At 41.5% G+C, this 25,218-nt stretch overlaps 1 long non-coding RNA gene across 2 annotated transcripts in view; it reads left to right on the top strand.

Annotated features, from left to right (window-relative positions):
• Positions 1 to 13,560: 13,560 nt before the first annotated feature.
• LOC118392189 (uncharacterized) overlaps positions 13,561 to 25,218 on the top strand; it is a 31,699-nt gene continuing 20,041 nt past the window's right edge. For both annotated transcript variants that reach the window (XR_008062834.1, XR_004827319.2), the window contains exon 1: positions 13,561 to 13,895. This is a non-coding gene — a long non-coding RNA (uncharacterized LOC118392189). The remainder of the gene's footprint in view (positions 13,896 to 25,218) is intronic.

Consider the following 25,218-nt stretch of genomic DNA (forward strand, 5'->3'; position numbering starts at 1 on the left):
CATGTAGCCTAGACACAAACATGTACACATGTAGGCTACAGGCATGATTGCTGGCACACACACACACACACACTCGTGAAGGCATTATTAATAAGATGATAATAATAAATCACCACGTGACCATGCAACTGTGGGTCACATCATTTTATAACAGTAGGCTCTAACAGTGTAAGACATTTTTGTAACAATTCAAACATAATTAGTACCAAAATGTGTTTAATCTTAAAACCAAGAAAATCCATCCATGAAACATGGATTTTCCATAAAGTAGCCTGAACCACAAGTAAACCTCAAACCATTTTGACCAACTGACTGGTCCAGCTACTCTGTGTAGGTCACAGGATAAGGGTGGCACGTTAATGGGGGAGGAAGGGGAGAAGTCTCTGGTCTGATGAAACCAAGATTTAACTCCTTGGCCTGAATGCCAAGCGTCACATCTGGAGGAAACCTGGCACCATCCCTACGGTGCAGAATCATGCTGTGAGGATGTTTTTCAGCGACAGGAACTGGGAGACTAGTCAGGATCGAGGCAAAGATGAACGGAGTAAAGTACAGAGATATCCATGATGAAAATGTGCTCCAGAGTGCTCAGGACCTCAGACTGGGGCGAAAGTTCACCTTCCAACAGGACAATGACTCTTAGCACACAGCCAAGACAACACAGGAGTGGCTTCGGGACAAGACTCTGAATGTCCTTGAGTGGACCAGCCAGAGCCCAGAGTTGAACCCGACCGAACATCTCTGGAGAGACCTGAAAATAGCTGTGCTGCGCCACTCCCCATCCAATCTGGCAGAGCTTGAGAGGATCTGCAGAGAAGAATGGGAGAAACTCACTAAATACAGGTGTGCCATGCTTGTAGCGTCATACCCAAGAAGACTCGAGGCTGTAAACGGTGCCAAAAGTGCTTCAACAAAGTCCTGAGTAAATGGTCGGAATACTTACGTAAATGTGATATTAAAGTTTTTTTTATATATACATTTGAAAACACTTCTAAAAACCTGTTTTAGCTTTGACATTATGGAGTATTGTGTGTAAATTGATTATTTTAGGAGAAGGCTGTAGCGTGGAAATGTCAAGGGGCCTGAATACTTTCCGAAAGCACAGTTCTTGCACTGGCTCTATGCACACTCACTGGACTCTACCCAAAAATTCTACACATACCACACTGACACTCTAACACCAGTGGAGGCTATAGCTCCTCCCACCAGCCTCCACTATCCAACACACACACACACACACACACACACACACACACACACACACACACACACACACACACACACACACACACACACACACACACACACACACACACACACACACACACACACACACACACACACACACACACACACACACACACACACGAAACGATTGACCCAAGTTAAACTACAGTATAACTTTGTTTTAATGGATACACAGAAAACACATATTGCAAACACATATTGATGACACACACTCACACATAGACACACTTTAACACTCTTCAGATATGCTGCTGCTACTCTTATCTATCCTGATTGCCTAGTCACTTTTACCCCTATTCATTTGAAATATATTTTACTGTTTAACTCAGCATTTTTGGGAAAGGGCTTGTGAGCAAGTAAGCATTTCACGGTAAAGTCTAGACCTGTTGTATTCGGCACATGTAACAAATTAAACTTGATTTGATTTGACTGAGAGGTACAGTTGAAGTCGGAGGTTTACATACACCTTAGCCAACTACATTTACACTCAGTTTTTCACAATTTCTGAAATGTAATCCTAGTAAAAATTCTCTGTCTTAGGTCAGTTAGGATCACCACTTTATTTTAAGAATGTGAAATGTCAGAATAATAGCAGAGAGAATTATTTATTTAAGCTTTTACTTCTTTCATCACACTCCCAGTGAGTCAGAAGTTTACATACACTCAATTAGTATTTGGTAGCATTGCCTTTAAATGGTTTAACTTGGGCCAAACGTTTTGGGTAGCCTTCCAAAAGCTTCCCACAATAAGTATTATGGCCCATTCCTCCTGACAGAGCTGGTGTAACGGAGAGTCAGTTTTATAGCCCTCCTTGCTCACACACGCCTTTTCAGTTCTGCCCACAAACTTTCTATAGGATTAAGGTCAGGGCTTTGTGATGGCCACTCCAATACCTTGACTTTGGTGTCCTTAAGCCATTTTGGAGGGAGTGAAAGGATGCCAGGTCCGCAGGGAGGCGAGTTTTCCTCCATTTCCGCTTAGCTGCCCGGAGCCCTGTTCTGTGAGCTCGCAATGAGTCGTCGAGCCATGGGGCGGGAGGGGAGGACCGCGCCGGCCTGGAGGATAGGGGACATAGAGAGTCAAAGGATGCAGAAAGGGAGGAGAGGAGGGTTGAGGAGGCAGAATCAGGAGATAGGTTGGAGAAGGTATGAGCAGAGGGAAGAGATGATAGGATGGAAGAGGAGAGAGTAGCGGGGGAGAGAGAGCGAAGGTTGGGACGGCGCGATACCATCCGAGTAGGGGCAGTGTGGGAGGTGTTAGATGAGAGCGAGAGGGAAAAGGATACAAGGTAGTGGTCGGAGACTTGGAGGGGAGTTGCAATGAGGTTAGTGGAAGAACAGCATCTAGTAAAGATGAGGTCGAGCGTATTGCCTGCCTTGTGAGTAGGGGGAAGGTGAGAGGGTGAGGTCAAAAGAGGAGAGGAGTGGAAAGAAGGAGGCAGAGAGGAATGAGTCAAAGGTAGACGTGGGGAGGTTAAAGTCGCCCAGCACTGTGAGAGGTGAGCCGTCCTCAGGAAAGGAGCTTATCAAGGTATCAAGCTCATTGATGAACTCTCCGAGGGAACCTGGAGGGCGATAAATGATAAGGATGTTAAGCTTGAAAGGGCTGGTAACTGTGACAGCATGGAATTCAAAGGAGGCGATAGACAGATGGGTGAGGGGAGAAAGAGAGAATGACCACTTGGGAGAGATGAGGATCCCGGTGCCACCACCCCGCTGACCAGAATCTCTCGGGGTGTGCGAGAACACGTGGGCGGACGAAGAGAGAGCAGTAGGAGTAGCAGTGTTGTCTGTGGTGATCCATGTTTCCGTCAGTGCCAAGAAGTCGAAGGACTGGAGGGAGGCATAGGCTGAGATGAACTCTGCCTTGTTGGCTGCAGATCGGCAGTTCCAGAGGCTACCGGAGACCTGGAACTCCACGTGGGTCGTGCGCGCTGGGACCACCAGATTAGGTGGCCGCGGCCACGCGGTGTGGAGCGTTTGTATGGTCTGTGCAGAGAGGAGAGAACAGGGATAGACAGACACATAGTTGACAGGCTACAGAAGAGGCTACGCTAATGCAAAGGAGATTGGAGTGACAAGTGGACTACACGTCTCGAATGTTCAGAAAGTTAAGCTTACGTAGCAAGAATCTTATTGACTAAAATTATAAATTTTGACTCGTCATGCTTATTGGTCTATAGGGCAATTTGCATAATTTATCAGAATTAAATTGCTGCATGTATACAGTATATTTGTTATGTATATTCTTATTTATCACATGTGTACAGCATACAGATACAGAGCCTTTGAGGGAAAAATCTGTCAGACAGTGCAATAGCAGCTCCTGCAGCATCTTGTGATGCTACCAAGACAACTGGGAACCCTGAAAAATACTAGGTCAAATCCTGATGTCAGGGATCTCCAGGTCGGAAAGTCTGAGCTTCCCGAGTTGGAATTCCAAGTGAGATGACCGTTCAAAAGATTGTTCGCAGTCGGAGTTCGTTATTTTCCCAGTTGTCTTGAATGCACTGACTGAGGTTGGAAGTATGAGATATCCATGGCATCTAACGGCAACAGAAGGCAGGCTTCATCACACACCACTTTGCAATGAGCAGTATGCATTTTGAAAACATATACTTAATTGTTTGAAACCTGAAAGTTTTAATATACTGAACAAAAATATTAATGCAACATGCAACAATTTCTACAATTTTACTGAGTTACAGTTCATATAAGGAAATCAGTCAATTTAAATAAATTCATTAGGCCCTAATCTATGGATTCCACATGACTGGATGCCGGGCCCAGCCAATCAAAATGAGTTTTTCCCTACAAAATGGCTTTATTACAGACATAAATACTTTTCAGTTTCATCAGCTGTCCAGGTAGCTGGTCTCAGACGATCCTGCAGGTGAAGAAGCCAGATGTGGAGGTCCTGTGCTGGCGTGGTTACACGTGGTCTGCGGTTGTGGGGCCGGTTGGACTTACTGATACATTCTCTAAAACGATGTTGGAGGAGGCTTATGGTAGAGCAATGGACATTAAATGATCTGGAAACAGCTCTGGTGGACATTCCTGCAGTCAGCATGCCAATTTGTTGCTCCCTCAAAACTTGAGATATCTGTGGCATTTTGTTGTGTGACAAAACTGCACATTTTAGAGTTGCCTTTTATTATCCCCAGCACAAGGTGCACGTGTATATTGATCATGCTGTTTAATCATCTTATTGATATGCCACACCTGTCAGGTGGATGGATTATCTTGCCAATGGAGAAATTCGCACAAACAGGGATGTAAACAAATTTGTGCACAAAATTTGAGAGAAATCCGCTTTTTGTGCGTATGGAACATTTCTGGGATCTTTTATTTAAAGCTCATGAATCATCATGGGACCAACACTTTACATGTTGCATTTATATTTTTATTCAGTATACATATTATGTGGCGTGTCTTACCTTGCCTTCAAGTAGCCTATTAGATCTCCTCTCTTTCAACATTTCTAACAGATATAAAACCGCTCCCACACGCAGTGCCCTTTTGACAACTGCGTTTTCCTGCTAATTGCATTATGGAACGAACATTCATGCGTATTTCTGCGTTTATAATGAGAAGAAATAATAGATGATCAACATTTTAAGGAAAACGTTTGGATCTGTTGCATCGGTCTCATTGGTTTTAGAGTTGTTTTAATTTGTATGTAGCCTATTGGTTGTATGAATTTGGGATCTGTCTGTTTGGAATATGCTATTTCTTGCTCGACAAGCTGACCTGTAGTAGATTGACATAGGATAGTGATTTTAGCTGTTCATTAGTCGTCTTGTTGTATGTTAATTAATATTAACAGAACATGCAAATCGTCTTGTTGGCTGAGCAAAAGTAAATGTAGACAGTTAATCTTTCATGTTCAAAGTGAATTCTGATGTGCACGTTGAACATGTAAGATTAACTGTCCACATTTACTTTTGCTCAGCCAACAAGACGACTTGCATGTTCTGTTAATATTAATTACCATATTCTAAATGTGATTTATTTAATTCCGAGCAGCGTGGGTGGACGCACTAATCAGGTTAGGCACCCAATGCTTATTGGTCCGTTAAATTTCGCAAATGTCCAGTAAATTAAAATGTTGCCGGTTAAATGTCCGGAAACCCTGCTACCCTGTGAAGGACATCCAGAAATTAATTACATACCATCAGTGCTTGACTTGGGATGGAAGAAGTGCAGGAGCCGTCTTTGTCGAAGTCGGTCCATGAGAGTACTATATGTTGCTTAATCACTGTTAACGCACATTTTCCATGACTTCTTCATGACTTTTAACACATTTTTCATTGCTATTATTATAGCCTACATGAAAAAGTAAGCATTTTATTGATATTGGGAGGCTACTGTGTCTGATCCCATGTAGACCTACCACTTCCTGCAGTTGTGTCCTTGATCAAGGTAATTAAAGTACTCACTACATTTTGAATACTTAGCAGCACAGGAAAATTACAAAATGAACGCACTCAAGAGTGTTGGATGCTCTGGGCTATTCATAAATTTGAAAAACAAGAAAAGGGTGTCATCTGCTTTGCTTAATATAAGGAATTTAAAATGATTTATACTTTTACTTTTTATACTTAAGTATATTTTAGCAATAACATTTACTTTTGATACTGAAGTATATTTTTAAACCAAATACTATTAGACTTTTACTCAAGTAATATTTTACTGGGTGACATTCACTTTTACTTGAGTAACTTTCCATTAAGGTATCTATATTTTAACTCAAGTATGACAATTTGGTTATTTTTCCACCACTGTTTTATCCTAATCAATCTACACATAATACCCCATAATGAAAAGGCAAAAACAGGTTTAGAAATGTAAGCAAATTTATTAGACAAAAAATACTGAAATATCACATTTAGACAGCTTTACTTGTTGAAGCACCTTTGGCAGAAATTTTAGCCTCAAGTCTTCTTGGGTATGACGCTACAAGCTTGGCACACCGTATTTGGGGAGTTTCTCCCATTCTTCTCTGCAGATCCTCTCAAGCTTTGTCCTATTCACTAACTGTCTTGATGTGTTTGGACTATGATAGTTTGACGGTGATGTGGACACCAAGGAACTTGAAGCTCTCAACCTGCTCCACTACAGCCCCATCGATGAGAATGGGGGTGTGCTCGATCCTCCTTTTCCTGTAGTCCACAATCATCTCCTTTGTCTTGATCACATTGAGGTCCACAATCATCTCCTTTGTCTTGATCACATTGTATTGATGCTTTGTCTGTTTGATGGTTTGTCGGAGGGCATTGTAGGCATGGTGGGATGTCTTATTAGCTTCTGGGTTAGAGTCCCTCTCCTTGAAAGCAGCAGCTCCACCCTTTAGCTAAGGTGCCGATCCATGGCTTCTGTTTGGGGTAAGTACGTACAGTCACCGTGGGGACAAAATCATCTATACACTTATTGATGAAGCCTGTGACTGATGTGGTGTACTCCTCGGAAGAATCCCGGAACATATTCCAGCCTGTGCTAGCAAAACAGTCCTGTAGCTTAGCATCTGCATCATCTGACCACTTCTTTATTGACCGAGTCACTGGTGCTTCCAACTTTAGTTTTAGCTTGTAAGCAGGAATCAGGAGGATATAATTATGGTCAGATTTGCCAAATGGAGGACGAGGGAGAGTTTGTATGCGACTCCATGTGTGGAGTAAAGCTAGTCTAGAGTTTTTTCCCTCTGGTTGCACATTTAATATGCTGGTAGAAATGAGGTTAAATTGATTTAAGGTTCCCTGTATTAAAGTCCCCAGCCACTAGGAGCGCCGCCGCTGGATGAGTGTTTTCCTGTTTGCTTATGACTGTGTACAGCTCATTGAGTACGTATACAGCTCACTTAGTGCCAGCATCGGTTTGTGGTGATAAATAGACAGCTATGAAGAATATAGATGAAAACTCTCCAGGTGAATAGTGTGTTCTACAGCTTTTCATGAGATACGCTACCTCAGGCAAGCAAAACCTTGGACTTCCTTACTATTAGATTTTGTGCACCAGCTATTGTTTACAAATATACACAGACCGCCCCCCCATTGTCTTACCGGAGGTGGCTGTTCTATTTGCAGATGCAGCGTAAAAACCGCCAGCTGTATGTTATTCGTGTTTTCTTTCAGCCACGACTCGGTGAAACATAAGATATTACAGTTTAATGTCCCGTTGGTAGGATATTCGTGATCGTAGTTCTTCTATTTTGTTATCCAATGATTGTACATTGGCTAATATGACTGATGGTAATGGAAGATTACCCACTCGCCGTCGGATCCTTACAAGGCACCCTGACCTACGTCCCCGATATCTCCATTTCTTTCTCATGCGAATCACAGGGATTTGGGCCTTGTCGGCTGTCTGAAGTAAATCCTTCTCGTCCGACTTGTTAAAGAAAAAAGTTATTCCCTTGCGAGGTGATTAATCGCTGTCCTGATATCTAGAAGCTCTTTTCGGTCATAAGAGACAGTGGCAGAAACATTATGTACAAAATAAATTACAAATATGTATTTGTGTATTTATGTATTTATGTATTTTCAGGTCTCTGAGATGTTCGATTGGCTGAGCCACTCAGGGACATTCAAAAACTTGTCCCGAAGCCACTCCTGCGTTGTCTTGACTGTGTGCTTAAGGTCATTGTCCTGTTGGAAGGTGAACCTTTGCCCCAGTCTGAGGTCCCGAGCAGGTTTTCATCAAGGATCTCTGTACTTTGTTCTATTCATCTTTCCCTCGATCCTGACTAGTCTCTCAGTCCCTGTTGCTGAAAAACAGCATGATGGTGTGGGATGGTACCATGTTTCCTCTAGACGTGACACTTGGCATTCAGGCCAAAGAGTTCAATCTTGGTTTCATCAGACCAGAGAATCTTGTTTCTCATGGTCTGAGAGTACTTTAGGTGACTTTTGGCAAACTCCAAGCGGGATGTCATGTTCCTTTTACTGAAGAGTGGCTTCCATATGGCCACTCTACCATAAAGGCCTGATCGGTGGAGTGCTGTAGCGATCGCTGTCCTTCTGGAAAGATCTCCCATCGCCACAGAGGAACTCTGGAGCTCTGTTAGAGTGACCATCAGGTTCTTGGTCACCTCCCTGACCAAGACCCTTCTCCCCCGATTAATCAGTTTGGCCAAGCGGACATCTCTAGAGTCTTGGCGGTTCCAAACTTCTTCCATTTAATAATGATGGAGTCCACCAGTGGTGGAAAGAGTATCCAAATGTCATACTTGAGTAAAGGTATACAGTTGAAGTCAGAAGTTTACATACACTTAGGTTGGAGGCATTAAAACTCGTTTTTCAACCACTCCACAAATTTCTTGTCAGTTAGGACATCTACTTTGTGCATGACAAGTCATTTTCCCAACAATTATTTACAGACGGATTATTTCACTTTTAATTCACTGCATCACCATTCCAGTGTGTCAGAAGTTTACATATACTAAGTTGACTGTGCCTTTAAACAGCTTGGAAAATTCCAGAAAATGATGTCATGGCTTTAGAAGCTTCTGATAGGCTGATTGACATAATTTGAGTCAATTGGAGGTGTAGCTGTGGATGTATTTCAGGGCCTACCTTCAAACTCAGTGCCTTGTTGCTTGACATAAAGATAAAATCACACTCTAACACTCAGACATAATTTTCAAAAGATACATTTGTGTTTTGTGATTCCGCCAGATCAGAGACAGTAGGAATGACCACATATTCTCTTGATAAGTGTATGAATTTGAATATATTCCTGTCCTGCTAAGCAATCAAAATGTAACAAGTACTTTTGGGTGTCAAGGAACATGTGGGGAGTAAAAAGTACATTATTTTCTTTAGGAACGTAGTTAAGTTTAAGTAAAAGTTGTCAAAAATATAAATTGTAATGTAGAGATACCCAAAAAACAACTTAAAGTATTTCTACTTGTTTCTACTGGACTTTACGCCACTGGAGGACACAGTGTTCTTGGGAACCTTCAATGCTGCAGAAATGTCTTGGTACCCTTCCCCAGATCTATGCCTCGACACAATCATGTCTTGGAGCTCTACGGATTATTCCTTTGTCCTCATGTCTTGGTTTTTGCTCTAACATGCACTGTTAGCTAGAGGTCGACCGATTACGATTTTTCAACGCCAATACCGATTATTGGAGGACCAAAAAAAGCCGATATCGATTTTTATATATATTTGTAATAATGACAATTACAACAATACTGAATGAACAGTGAACCCTTTTATTTTAACTTAATATACATAAATAACATATATTTAGTCTCAAATAAATGATGAACCATGTTCAATTTGGTTTAAAAAATGCAGTGTTGGAGAAGAAAGTAAAAGTGCAATATGTGCCATGTAAAAAAATCTAAAATGTAAGTTCCTTGCTCAGAACATGAGAACATATGAACGCTGGTGATTCAATATTCCCAGTTCTTCAATATTCCCAGTTGAGAAGTTTTAGGTTGTAGTTATTATAGGAATTATGACGCGTTGACAATTTCTCTCTATACCATTTGTATTTCATATACCTTTGACTATTGGATGTTCTTATAGGCACTTTAGTATTGCCAGCCTAATCTCGGGAGTTGCATTGCTAAGAGCTGCTCGCAAACGCAGTAAAGTGCTGTTTGAATGAATGCTTACGAGCCTGCTGCTGCCTACCACCACTCAGTCAGACTGCTCTATCAAATCATAGGCTTTATTATAATAAACACAGAAATACGAGCCTTTTGTCATTAATATGGTCAAATCCGGAAACTATCATTTAAAAAACAATACGTTTATTCTGTCAGAACCATTCTGTATTTTGTCGAATGGGTGGCAACCCCAAGTCTAAGTCTAAATATTGCTGTTACATTGCAGAACCTTCAATGTTATGTAATTATTATGCACAATTCTGGTAAAGTAATTATGGTCTTTGTTCGGAAGAAACAGTTTGCACCGAGCCAGGTGGCCCAAACTGTTGCATATACCCTTACTCTGCTTGCACTGAACACTAGAGAAGCGACACAATTTCTCTAACTAATACTGCTGCTAACTAAATATGCATGTTTCAAAAAATATACTTCTGTGTATTGATTTTAAGAAAAGCATTGATGATTATGGTTAGGTACATTTGTGCAACGAATGTGCTTTTCACGATTGCGCTTTTGTTAAATCACCCGTTTGGCAAAGTTGAAGCAGGCTGATTCGATGATAAATGAACAGGCACCGCATTGATTATATACAACACAGGACAAGCTAGTTAACCTAGTAATATCAACCATGTGTAGGTAACTAGTGGTTATGTGAAGATTGATTGTTTTTTTATAAGATAAGTTTAATGCGAACTAGCAACTTACCTTGGCTCATTGCAGCCACAAGATCCTTTTGACGCTGCATTCGCGTAACAGGTGGTCAGCCTGCCACGCAGTTTCCTCGTGGATTGCAATGTAATCGGCCATAATCGGGGTCCAAAAAGGCAGATTACTGATTGTTATGAAAACTTGAAATCGGCCCTAATGTAAATCGGCCATGCCGATTAATCCTTCAAACTCTACTGTCAACTGTGGGACCTCATATAGAGGAAAGGTGTGTGCCTTTCAAAATTATAAGGGCACAAGGCGAGACCCAGATGCAGACACAGGAGGCAGATGGTTAGAGTCCAAGATGTTTATTAACAATCCAAAAGGTGCAGTAAAGAGAAAGGTCATGGACAGACAAAAGGTCAAAACCAGTTCAGAGTTCCAGTGGTACAGAATGGCAGGCAGACTCGAGGTCAGGGCAGGCAGAATGGTCAGGCAGGCAGGAATGGAGTCCAGAAAAACAGGCAATGGTCAAAACCGGGAGGATTAGTAAAAGAAGACAAGACGAACTGGCACAGAGCGACAGGAAACAGGGTTAAATACACCAGGGAAAATAAGCGACACCTGGAGTGGGTGGAGACAATCACAAGGACAGGTGAAACAGATGAGGGCGTGACACCAAATAATGTCCAATCAATTGAATCTACCACTGGTGGCCTCCAATCAAGTTTTAGAAACATACCAAGGATGATCAATGGAAACAGGATACACCTGAGTTCAATTTTGAGTCTCATTGCAAAGGGTCTGATACTTATGTAAGTAAGGTATTTCTGTTTTTTATATTTAATACATTTGCAAAAATGTATAAAAACCTGTTTTCGCTTTTTCATTATGGGCTATTGTGTGTAGATAAATAAGATGGAAAAGGTCAAGGGGTCTGAATACTTTCCAAATTCACTGTAAATATCAGGCTAAAATATTTATGTTGTAGGGGAGATCTATGCACAGCAAGTCATTTGTCAATTAGGCTATTCTTAGAATATTTGTTTATGTTGTCGCAATTACATGGCCACTGTTTAATAGAGGGGAATTCCAGCTTTCCAACAGTGCAGATTTATTTAGACTCTACAGTGGAAAGGCAACAACGAAATAAATGATTGGTTAACTATAGTTAACTAGTGCAATAACTGCTACAAGTTATTATTTGAATTGGTGATCTAGTTAGTTAGTCTGTCATTATTTTATACTTGCTGCTGAAATGTTGCCCTCTCTCTCCTTGGGCAATGGTCCACTCTCACTGGCACACAAGCAGCACCACAGACATGCACTGAAGGATCATTCCGATAATGGCTGATTGTCACGCCCTGACCATAGAGAGCCCTTGTTTCTCTATGGTGCAGTAGGTCAGGGCGTGACGAGGGGTGTTCTAGTAAAATTTCTATGTTGGTGTTTTGGTTTGGTTCCCAATGAGAGGCAGCTGGTAATCGTTGCCTCTAATTGGAGATCATATTGTAGTAGTTATTTTTCCCACCTGTGTTTGTGGGATATTATTTTGTGTTTGTGCATGTGCATCACATAGTCACGTTTCGTTTACTTTTTTTTTGTTTTGCTTAAGTTTCACTTTATAATAAAGATGTGGAACTCTACGTACTGCGCCTTGGTCCAGTTCTTACGACCACCGTGACACTGATATGTTTTTTTTAAAATTGATTGATCATATTTAAAAGGGTGCTTTGATGAATTACATTAACAAGAATTCTGAAACAAATTTACAAACCCTCATTTGACAACTTGGAAAAGCACATCATGCCATTAAGGCTGGCACATTTCCAATTTGTACTATCTCGAACAGCCTACTGTCACTCACAGATTCACAGAATTGCGCCAAATAAACTTGAACAAAGCGGAATGAGGAAATAAACCCCCACTGCTATTCAATGAAGGTCCTGCCTTCATTCCGCTTTGATCAACTTTTTTTGCCTCGATGTGTGAATCTTGGCCAGCAATAGGCTACTTTGTATTTTATAGAGGAACTGGTATGCATTTCCCCCAAAAAATCAGAAGTGCCGATACGGCCGTAACATATCATACTAAATGGAGTGTCTCGGATTTACATACAGAATAATATGAAATGTTCTGAGACCAGGTTCCTTTAACCCCTACCCCCTAGCCTAGCTAACATTAGCCACCTAGCTAATGTTACCCACAACAAATTGTAACCTGTAACATATACATTTTGCAAATTCATAATATATTATTTGAAATGGATGGTCGACATCCACAAATGAATACATAACATATGTAACGTAACATTCATAATTAGAGTGTTTTGGGTTTACATTTACTATGTTACGTCTACCCCTGAGTCCAGGTTGCTCATTCATTCGGGGCCCAGAAAGTTTGTTCTCATGTAGGGCTCATGGTTTCATTCTCCTGCGCCAGCGCGTGAGGAGCATGTATGAATGGAGCGTTTGTTTTCTGCGGGAATATAATGCTTGGCGAACAGATGGGGGTTGGAGGAAGAGGAACAGGGACCGATAGACCATGACACAAGAGCTTGGATGCTGACTTGTGCTCAACCTCTCTTGACTGACTGACTGCATTGGGTCTCTATAGTCTAGTCTACATCCATTTAAAAACGTTTTTACAAGGCTTTGAATGGTTTAGCCTAAATATTTTTGGCCAACCACCAGAGTTGCCATTATTGTTTGAATAAAACAGATAGCCTTTACTTTAGAGACGATATCACTTCATTGACTTAGTCCCCTACTAAATAAATATTTTTAAAGTTTGATTTTATAGGAGAGAAAGGTAGCTTGTTGACCTCGGCCAGCTCTTTCATAAGGTTTAATATCTCACAAATGAAGCTACAGCACTCGAGCTTGCATGACTGGGGACTTCACACGCACACGCACACGCACTCTCACTCAAACACACTCTATGGTTACAGCTACTTTTGAAGTAGAGAGAGGGGAAGTAGGCAGCACTGACAGACTGGCCTGGTGTAGAGGGAGAGAGGGAGGGATAAGAGGAGGAGAGTGGGGGAAGGGTTGATTGTTAGAGCAAGTAGGCTGCTGAGGAGAGAGGACTTCAGAAGCAGTGCACTCTGCAAGAAAATATGCTGTCTGGTTGAAATCTATTCGATTTTCAGATGATAACGTTAGGATACACGTTTAGCGAACTTTATGACCACATTCACTGTTGTTCCTTGTAGATATTGGAAGTGCGAGTGCTAGGTCCGAACTCGCTAGACATGAGATGAGTTAGCGGCATACTGGCCTTTAGCTAGTTTAAGAAGTAAATATTATTAGAAAGGGTTGGCAATATCGAGCAAAATCCTCGCCCAGACATTGGCAAGAAAATTCCACTTAACGACCTATCGGGTGAGTAAAATGTCTGCATAACAATGGTGCATACTTTATAAGTTATGGTTGGAAAATATTGATTTTAACTTTAGCACAGATCTTGCTAGCCATGTGAATCCACAATGGACAGACTGGTAATTCACGTCGCTAATAATAACTTTGGGGATATTTATTTTTTAGAAAACACATCACGTTCACACGAGAAATTATTCAACTAACTCTCCATAACCGGGCTAGCGAGCTACTTTGCACTAAACAGTCGTATTTTGTTGGATTCATTTTCGTAATGGTCCCCCGTGGGAATCGAACCCCAAACCCTGGCGTTGCAATTCCCTTACCATACCAACGAAGTCATACAGTTGTATTACTCAACCATGTAAACATCACGAAGTCTTGTATAATTGGGTTTTTAGCAATGATAACAATAGTATTTGAGGCTCAGACGCATCACATCAGGTAGTCGATAAACATAGGTGAATCGATCGTTCACTGACTAGGCTACAAGACAATGAGGGACTATATGGGGCTGTCTGTCCCCTGTTGTTGAACTCTTTCTGAGCAGTAGACAGCTTATGGCCAGGGTTTTGGACAATCAGATGGGCTAATCTAGTTTAGGCTGATCCTATGGCTCAGTATATCTAGGTATACATGTTGTTGTGGTCCCTGGTGAAGGCTCTCAGTAAACTGCTTTAAGTAAGAGCATTTTGACGTGTTTACATTTAGCCTTCTCATGATAGCATAGGATGGAGAGGATACAACTCAGGTCTTCACCTGTGACATTTTCGTTGGATAAGAATGCACACAATATTGTTTTGTTCCTTCCTCCTTGAGTACTGATTTGATTTCGGCCATTTTAAACAAAGCACCTGTTTTTCACTGTGAAGTAGGCCTACATGGAACTAAGTTGGAATGTCAGCAATTTCATTGCAATTGATAAACTTTCTTTATGTTGAACATAACCCTGATTCAATTGGACTCCATCAACCACGTCAAATACTCACCATTTTAGTACTAATGTTATTACTAGTTTATTAAACAGTTATAAACACACTGAATTAGGCTATTTCAGCTAAATATATATATTTAATGCATTTTCAATTATCTCATGTAAGCAATGACATTGGTTGACATTTGCCAGCAGAAAAAAAACATCAATATCTTTGTGAAATATCTGACAGCCGTTTGATGTGTTCAATGAGGCATTGTATCATGGGGTTTGAATTATATAATGACCATACTGGGTGGGGGCTTGGACAGTCAAATCAATAGACTGGCCCCGGCTCCGCCTCCACCAGTGGCTCTCAACAGTGCTTTTTAATTTAAATAAAAAAATGTAACCTTTATTTAACTAGGCAAGTCCGTTATGAACCGTTATGAAGAATTGCAACATTTGCCTAGAACTAACACTACAGATAGCAATACTGGGTGATTTGAAAAGTCATAGTCAATCAATCAATAATATAATAATTATTTTAGCAAAAATGTTTATTTTTAATTTACAATCTGTAGAAGCTATGAGAATAGGAAGGTTCAATTCTTTTGTGAAGCATCACAGCACAGTTGAAAAATATATGGTAAGTAGAAATCCGAAATGGATGATGTTGAGAGACAGATGGGAGGGGTTGAACGGAGCTGAAGGGTGGGACTAATAACAAGACAAACAACGTAAAGCATACGGGATCTGTAGGATGTATATAGGTTCGGAACTTCTGTGAAATAGCACAGTTACAAATAGAAATCAAACTGGATGGACATCAGAAATAGAGGAAGGACTAAGAACAAACAAGAGAGAACTATTGTAAAGTAGACTGTCTGTAGAATGTGTAGAAGATGTATGGATTGAAGGTAGAAGCAGAAGTGTTTATTAGTTTACTTCAATTGGAGGATCGACGGTAGGGTTTGCGGGGAATAATAATAAAGGTATATTATTTCAAAAGGTATGTATGTCTATATAGGTATGTGTATGTATATATATGCATGCGTGTATGGATATATATATTTACCCCAAAAATATGGGGGATAGGAAATGATGCAGACAATTACATTGGAAGCAACATTCTTTCCACATTATTAAGCTGATCCACCCTCTAAAAAAAAAAAAATCAGTTATGAACAAATTCCCTACACCGGCCAAACCCGGATGACGCTGGGCCAATTGTGCGCCGCCCTATGGAACTCCCAATCACGGCCGGTTGTGATACAGCCTGGATTATAGAGATACTAGTTACAGTCATAGACATAGAAATATATATTTTTTATAGCTAATAGCGATAAATATCTCTAGCTATAGAAATATAACTCCTAGAGACTGTCTGACGTGCTATATGGAGGGGTGAAGTGATGATACATGAACATAGAGTCAAAATTAATGGTCCCCTTTGGGATACCATTTCAGTCGCTAGCTAGTCTGTTAATCTATCACATGATACTCTCTCTGGCCAATTTATAGACATTGGATAGGACGATACACATTCATTTCTCTGTCAAAGTGTCTCGACAACAACTCCCCTGCTTCCGATAGAGTGTAGCCTACATCTGGTCTGTAGTAGTAAGGATACTGACTGACCCTTCAGTGCTGAGACATGGTTTAGATTAGTGTAAATCACCCCTGCTGCCCCAGGACAAGACTAACACACCTCATTGAACTCATCCAAGGCTTTATGATTAGGTGATTAAGTGTGTTTACAGTTCGAGATGGAACTCTAGAACACTGGTTTGGAATATAATTAGATCTCTCTCTCTCTCTCTAGCTCTCTCGCAGTTTTTCTCTTTCTCTCGGTGGATCTCTCTGCCCAACTGAAAATGTCACAATCTGTTAACCTTCCACCCTGTCCTGTACAGCCTCTTGCCTGCGAGCCACACTATAGTACACACACACACACACACACACACACACACACACACACACACACACACACACACACACACACACACACACACACACACACACACACACACACACACACACACACACACACACACACACACACACACACACACACACACACACACAAAACACACACACACAGAGGGGCAGTCAGACAGACGGGCATTCAGGCGATCAGGCAATCATAAATCTTTTTTTAAAGTTGAAACTTTATATGACAGTCATTTAATTACATTTTGTTTTAAGATAAATGATCCATTTAGTCTATTTTAAAGCACTTGTTGGTTTATTTTCTCTTGTAGTAATTTGTATTTTTGCAAATTTGGAAAATGAAACCCCTACTTGTTTGCACACTGTTTCTAGTTACCTTTTGGCCATCCCTAACAGGGCAATTTGCTGGGAAAACACTTGCAACCCATAGCGAGCTTACAGTTTTTTGCAATTGTTTAAGCACAATTTTGAAAACAGGGCCCTAACCCTACACCAAAGTAGCACAACACTTCAGATCATTTGCAAAATGGAACACTTTTGTCAAAACTATACACGGCTTCATAAAAATAATATTTTGTTACCATACAAAACACACATTTCAGATGACTTCAATCTTTTTGAACCAGTTACACACTGCTGTTGCCAACCTAAAACACTTTTAGCAAGTCTAATTGTCAGTGATTAGAGTGCTGTAAATGAAGTACACAGAGAAAGTGCAACTATACAAACACTACACAAGACCAATGCTGCAGACTGAGGAACATATAATTTATTTCTCTCCATATACCCAAATCAGTCATGTCAATATGGAGAATCACAACAAAACATGTCCCAGTTTTCATGCTACTACAGTAGCAACACTGTTAGCTAAGCAAACAGACAAACGTAAAATACTGTATCCAGTACAGGTTATAATTACAGTAAATAACAACAACAACAAACATATAAAATAATCTGAAAAAATATTGTACAGAAAATACTACAGTAAACATACTATACATTATCTCTTCGCCTTGCTGGATCTGGCCAGAGAATTTCATCAACATCACAAGCAATATCGTCATTAGCAAGACAACGCGGGAAGAACCGTCTTGAATGTCGAATCCATCCTTGCACAGCTGCGGCGTAGACTTGGTCACAGGCGTCCTCCACGGCCTGAATGAGGGGTACCTGAGCCTGGGGCTGGAGATCGTAAACCTTCCACCGCCATGCAGAGAAACTCTTCGATAGGGTTTAGAAACGGAGAGCATGGTGGAAGGTATAGTACTGTCAACTGTGGATGGTGTTGAAACCAGTTCTGGACCAAAGCAGAGCGGTGGAATGACACATTGTCCCAGATGACCGTGTATTGCATCTGGTGCATTTCATTACCTGCTGTGACGATGTGGTTCAATCAGTCCAAAAATGTGAGAATGTGAGGTGTGTTGTAAGGGCCCATTTTGGCATGACGAAGGACAACCCCATGCTGTGAAATGGCAGCGCAAAGGGTGATGTTACCCCCACGTTGCCCTCGATTATAGCCCTGTGGCCAATGATATTTCTGCCTCTCCTTCTTGCTTTTGTGAGGTTGAACCCTGCCTCATCAATATATATGAATTCATGCAGGATTTCCTCAGCATCCATCTGCAAAACTCCCTGAAATACAGTGAAAGACAAGATTGTGTAGTTCAGGATAAGTCTAGTATACAGTCAATGTAAAAAAGTCATGTGTGCAGTATGCAACATCACAGTGCTAAAGTGAACAATATACAAACCTCCACATGCTCCTGCCGCAGCCGTTTGACCCTCTCTGAATTCCGCTCAAAGGCACTCGATAAAGTTGTTTCATTTGAACCTGATGTATTTTCCGGATGCGTGCCAGTATTGACCGAGAGACCTGATGGACATTATTGAAAATGGCATGGTAGTTCTCTGAGTCTGATAGCATTATTGGCCAAAACCATGTTTATTATCTCTCTCTCTCTTGTTCCTGCTTGAATATGGGACCCCCTTCCTCCTTGTCGTTCCCGACCCTCAATCCTATGTAGAGAATAATACATGTAACTTACTGTACAATGTCACAGGAAGGGGTATCACAAGTGCTGATATGGTGCTGACAATAAGCAGCTGATTACTGTAACTGTAGACAGATCTTCTACCTGTTTTCCTGTCTAAAAGTCCTTATGACAGATGCCACTGTATATCTGCTAAGATTTGGCTGAACTCTCAGTCCAGCCTCCCTCAGCGTCAATCCGTGGTTCACAACATGGTCCACTAGTGTTGCACGAATGTCATTTGATAAGTTTGGTCCTCTTCTTCTTTGTGCACGTTCTCCTCTTGCTTCAGGTCTTTCTCGACCTCTGGCTCGGCCTCTGCCTCTTCCTCTACCTCCTTCTCCTCCTCTGTGTACTCCTCCTCTCACCCTCACTCTTCTTCTGACTCCTTCCATTTTGGTTGAAGGCAGGTGAACCTACCTGCTGCATTTTTATAGTGCTTAAACCTGATTGGTGCGTCTACAATTTAGCAATCGTGCGTTTGTGCACCTGATGGCTGTGTTTAACAGATTGGCTCATAGGTGTGGTAATTTGACAGTCAGTGCTTTGGAATTGCAAGGAAGTGACATCATGATATACTTCTGTGTCTGATGTATACAAGTGTGTTTAGTGTTTTGCAAATTACTGTGTGTAATGTTTTGCAAATAGCTGACAATGTGCTCACAGTTTTGCAAATCTAACCTTGTGTTTTGCTCCTTGAGTGTAAGGTTTTGCTAATTGTGGGAAAAGTAATTTTTTTGTGTGTAAGCAATCGTAAAAAAGTGTAAGCACTCTATATTCATAATTGTGTAATGAAGGTTCAGTACATACCAACATATAGGTTGCCTATGGGCCTATCTGACATCTTACAACCTGTCAAACAACAGCTCTCATGACTATCATAAAGACAATCAATCACAAATAGTTTACTAGTTCACTGGTGGGGAAACAGGGTGAAGAAAGAAACACTTGAGGCATTCAGATCAGCCTTACAGATCTGAGTGATCATTATCTCTACCACATGGCACATTTTCCTCCTCCACAGATGCTTAATTGTGAGGGAGGGAAGGAGGAAAGGAGAAGGGTGGAAGGTCTGGGACGCAAACCAAATGGCACCCTATTCCCTATATATGGCACTCTTTTTGACCAGAGCTCAATGGGGCCTGGTCAAAAGTAGTGCACTATAAAGGGAATAGGGTGCCATTTGGGATACAGGACCTGGGCAGCTGGTGTGTTGGGGCTTAGAGCCTAGGGGCCATTCTCTGCCAAGGACCAGCTACAGTTAAACGATTAGTGGCTTTAAAGCTAAATATATCTTCAGCCTCAGGACCTAAGGTCTTCCTACCCTAAGCCAGATCTGGGTTCGAATAGTATTAGAAAGATAAAATAACTTTATCTGTGATTGAACTTGAAGGCACAAATGAAACCAATGGAATAGTCCACAAAAATCCTGAAGTGCAAACTCCAACCCTGGCAGAGTTGCCATTCCAGGAAAGATTTCAAATACTGTTTGAACCCCTACGCGTCCACTAGTGCACCCAATGGAGGATGGCTAAGACAGTAACTGTAGCGACCACAACTAGGCAGTCACTGTGAGTGACACCTCCGGCTGACACGATTGTGTGAACTAGTTCATAATGTTGAGTTGACGACACACGCATAGACACACACGCAAGAATGTCAACTCTGCCGAGTCATGTTTAAGTCTATCACTCGCTCTGTCTCTACGAGAAGTTCAGGGTCAATCAGATTGGTTGGTCATGTGCTTTGGGCTCTTGATGCTTTGTTATCCTACAATTTAATTTAGCTCCATTTAGCTACGTCTATTCTATTCTATTCTATTCTATTCTATTCTACTGTTATCTCCGTTATGAACAAGGGCCTTTCTTATCCACACTATAGGCCTAAGGAATCATAAGGACAAACGTCTCCAAATGAACCCTATAGTACTATAATGCCTCCAAATGAACCCTATAGTACTATAATGTCTCCAAATGAACCCTATAGTACTATAATGTCTCCAAATGAACCCTATAGTACTATAATGCCTCCAAATGAACCCTATAGTACTATACTGTCTACAAATTAATCCTACCTACACTACCCTGTCTGACTGGCATGCCAATGGGTCACTTGATGAAATAGGTTAATGCTATGTATGCTTTTGAATGGAGGTAATGTGTTCATATTTACCATCCATTCTAGGGTTTAAAAAATTATGCTAGTTTTCACGAATTTCTGGAAATTGGAGGATTGGAGGATTTCTGGAATGTCTTCTTATTCCCTCCTGAGTCCAGGAACCTCCTGATTCCAGGAATTGTCCAACCAGGATTTCTGTCAAATCTGGGAATAGGCCTTACCCAAGAAAAAACTATGAATTTGATTCTGATAGCTCGATTACTTTACTTAAATAGTCTCGCTCTTTGCAAAACCCTGCACACTAAGATGCTTTCCTTCTAGTAACTGAGACCGTAACGTTATGACTATAACTACTGTTCCCTGAAGGAGGGAAATGAGGTACAACATACTAGGGTGTCGCACTCTTGCAAATGAAATGCCCCATGTTCCTGTAGGAACATAAGCACTGACAAGGAACCAGCCCTTTATCTTGGCACCAGAGCTCAAACGCTTGCCACTTTACACGCCTACAGCCCCCCCGCCCTTGCAGACTGAATAGTAGCAATAACGTTCGGAGTGTTGTAACTTTTAAAGGGTTACAGAATTAATGTTTACAGTTAATTAATTGAGCTGTGTCTAAAGATATTTTCTTTACAGTTATTTACAAATGTGATGGAGATTGAGAGAACAACATACATATTTCTGTTGTATTGGTTGGTATTGGATTACACTATTGACTGCAAGTACCAGAATGCCTTGCAACAGGTAGTAGAAACAAAAGGTGACAAGTGATTATCCTGACTTTCGCTAGCAACTTTGTTTTATTGTTTTGTAGAATCTAAAGTTGTTAAATGTAACGTGAACATGTATTATTACTAAAATAAGCTTTCATTTCACAACCCGACATCCCGAGTCTTTACTTTGAAGATAGTTATTCTATATGGAGGTAACCCTCTAGCCATCAGATTGGCCCTCTCAGGGGCCAGGCCCGCGCCTCAGCTGGCTCGTCATGCTCCCACGACCTCATGCGGCTCATCGGGCTCCCACGACCTCATGCAGCTCGTCGGGCTCCCACGCCCTCATGCGGCTCGTCGGGCTCCCACGCCCTCATGCGGCTCGTCGGGCTCCCACGCCCTCATGCGGCTCGTCGGGCTCCCACGCCTCCGGCGGTTCGTCGAGGATGGCTTGTTGTCAGGCTAAAAAAGCCTCACATTTGCCCCAATGGCCACCAATTTTTCAACCCAGGTCAGCCTGTTGCGTGCTTTGGTGTGTATGTGTATTCCCAAACAAGGTCCAGTTACACTCTGAGGGAGCTGATGTTGGTGGGATCTGAAGGATGATGGAGGCAACAGGGGAGAGAGCCTCAGATCCACAAAGTCTCTTCCACCAGGTGGCTGATGAGATATGTTGGCACGATTGTCATATTGCATCTCTAAATCTAAATATCAGACAGGATGGCATTGTCTCCCTCAATCTGTGCAATGGCTACTGCTATAGGTTTCAGGAGTTTCAGGCTGCTTATCACTCTCTCCCAAAATACATCATCCAGGAGGATCCTCTTGATGGGGCGGTCCATATCAGCAGACTGATATGGCCATTTCTTGGAGAGACTCCTTCCCCTCCAGCAGACTGTCAAACATGATGACAACACCACCCTGACGGGTGTTGCTGGGCAGCTTCAATGTAGTGCTCTTATTCTTCTCACTCTGGTTGGTGAGGTAGATTGCTGCTATAACTTGATGACCCTTCACATTCCTAACCATTTCCTTGCTTATCTTGTAGTGTATCCATTGTTTTCAGTGCCATGATGTCCTTGAGGAGCAGATTCAATGCATGAGCAGCACAGTCAATGGGTGTGATGTGAGGGTAGGACTCCTCCACTTTAGACCAAGCAGCCTTCATGTTTGCAGCTTTGTCTGTCACCAGTGCAAATCCCTTCTGTGGTCCAAGGTCATTGATGACTGCCTTCAGCTCATCTGCAATGAAGAGACGGTGTGCCTGTTTTCCCTTGTGTCTGTGCTCTTGTAGAATACTGGTTGAGGGGTGGAGATGATGTAGTTAATTATTCCTTGCCCATGAATATTCGACTATCCATCAGAGATGATTGCAATACAGTCTGCTTTCTCTATGATTTGCTTGACCTTCACTTGAACTCTGTTGAACTCTGCATCCAGCAAATTAGTAGATTAAGCTGAAGGGGTGTATGCTGGGCAAAGAACATTCAGAAATCTCTTCCAATACACATTGCCTGTGAGCATCAGAGGTGAACCAGTTGCATACACAGCTCGAGAAAGACATTAATCTGCATTTCTCTGACTACATTCCTTCATTGAGTCAAAAAAACTCCTGATTCCAGGAGGACCATGAGCTGTTGCAATCGATAAGGTGTCTGATTCATCATTTTCACCTCGAATAGAAGTAGAAGTACTTTTGTCAGAGGTTGCTTGTTGTGAGCGCTGAGGGGACTTGGCCAGATGATTCTGCATCTTTGTTGCATTCTTCACATTTGATTTGGCACAGTATTTGCAAATGTATACCACTTTTCCTTCTACATTAGCTGCAGTGAAATGTCTCCACACATCAGTTAGTGCCCGAGGCATTTTCCTGTAAAGATTAGAAGATCATACGTTTTTTTAAAAACAAATACAATTCCATGTACAGATAAAGGGTCGGAAACTTTCAGGTACATTTCTGGAATTTTTCCAGAAAGTTTCCATGGGAAGTTAATTTTGGTCAATTTTGGGAATTTTGCTTAAATTCATCAAAAAAGTTAGCTTTTAAGAGTGGACCTGACTGGTTTTCGGATCCACACCCCTACTTTTTTAAGGTATGTGTGATGAACAGATGCATATCTGTATTCCCAGTCATGTGAAATCTATAGATTAGGGCCTAATGAATTCATTTCAGTTGACTGATATCCTTATAAGAATTGTAACTCAGTACAATCATAGAAATTGTTGCATGTTGCGTTTATATTTTTTTTCAGTGTATTATCTTTTGAATTGAATTGACTTACTGTGTGAGGTGAAGAAAAAACGACTGAGAAGCCCAGCTGGGCACTCTCTTACATTGAACATTTACGAGAAACAGGCCAGGTACTTCTATGCGTGCTCAGGTGCGAGCGCTCCGTCTACATTAACAGGACAGAGAAATCAGACACATGGCGTGAGAAAAAACAAAACTTGTTTCTCACAAGCTAAGGAGGTTGTGAACTCTGCAAACAATGTTTCCACTCCGAATGAGAATGGTAAATGACTATAATTAATAAATGAATAAACAGAAATTAAAGTAACCAAATGACAGGGATTAATGGTAAATGTCCTGTTTTACAAACGGTAGGCTACCACATGGGTATTCATAAAAGTGCAAGGCCGACACTGTATAGCCTAGGCTACTATTCTACTTTGCAGGTATAGGAGGGCGGCTATTTTTTTTGTCTTGCCGAGTGCAGGACTGGGCCTGATCAGCTTTGATTAGTCTATGAATTAAGAAAATATTCCATATAACATTATACATGCCAGCTTGGAGAAGATTGACACATTGTCCATTGATACAACATTAGTGCATTATAGGCCTCAGAGCCAAAACAACCTTGTCGACTGCTGTTGAATAATTAAAGACATATCCTTAAAAGAAGATAACATTTATTGATTTACTAGCAAGCAATGAAAACCTGCATTGTATAAAAGAAAGTCCACACATCAAAGATATGTTTTACTGAAGTGCCATAGCCTATAGCGCTCTACACTCCCTGACATCTAGCGGATTCATAGTTGTGGGAAGTAGAGGTGCTGCGAGTGCTGTAGCACCCCCTGAAAAAACGTGGTGAAAAAAATACTACTACCCGCGGCTATGAGCGGATTAGCTGCTATAGCAACAAAGGACAGTTGGAAAGTATAAAGTAGTTTAATATACAGACAAAGTTAGCAAAACAATTGCTTATAATCATTAGTAAACAATCCTGCTATTAAGTCTAGTTGATCTATATGAAAATAAAGTTAATAAAACATTTTTTTAAATCCTAGAATTAATGTAGGCCTTTTTAAACACTTTTGATGGTTATTTCAATTTCATGACGGTCTTCATCCATCAGTTACACGGTTATTCTATTACCGTCACAGCCCTACCTTCCGTGAGACTGTATAGCCTGGGTGAACCCCGGGCCGTTATGGACACAGGGGGCTCCGGCAATGGCTGACGTAGCATCCCATTTGGTTGTAACCAAACGTAGGGGCACTGACGTCACAGCAATGCTTTTGTGGCGGGTGGCGCACCGGTCGCTCAGACCCGCACCAAGTCCCCTCGCTCTGGGGGTTACCCGAGCCAAGTGCTC

This window comes from Oncorhynchus keta, chromosome 13, assembly GCF_023373465.1.
Source record: "Oncorhynchus keta strain PuntledgeMale-10-30-2019 chromosome 13, Oket_V2, whole genome shotgun sequence".
Classification (NCBI taxonomy): domain Eukaryota; kingdom Metazoa; phylum Chordata; class Actinopteri; order Salmoniformes; family Salmonidae; genus Oncorhynchus; species Oncorhynchus keta.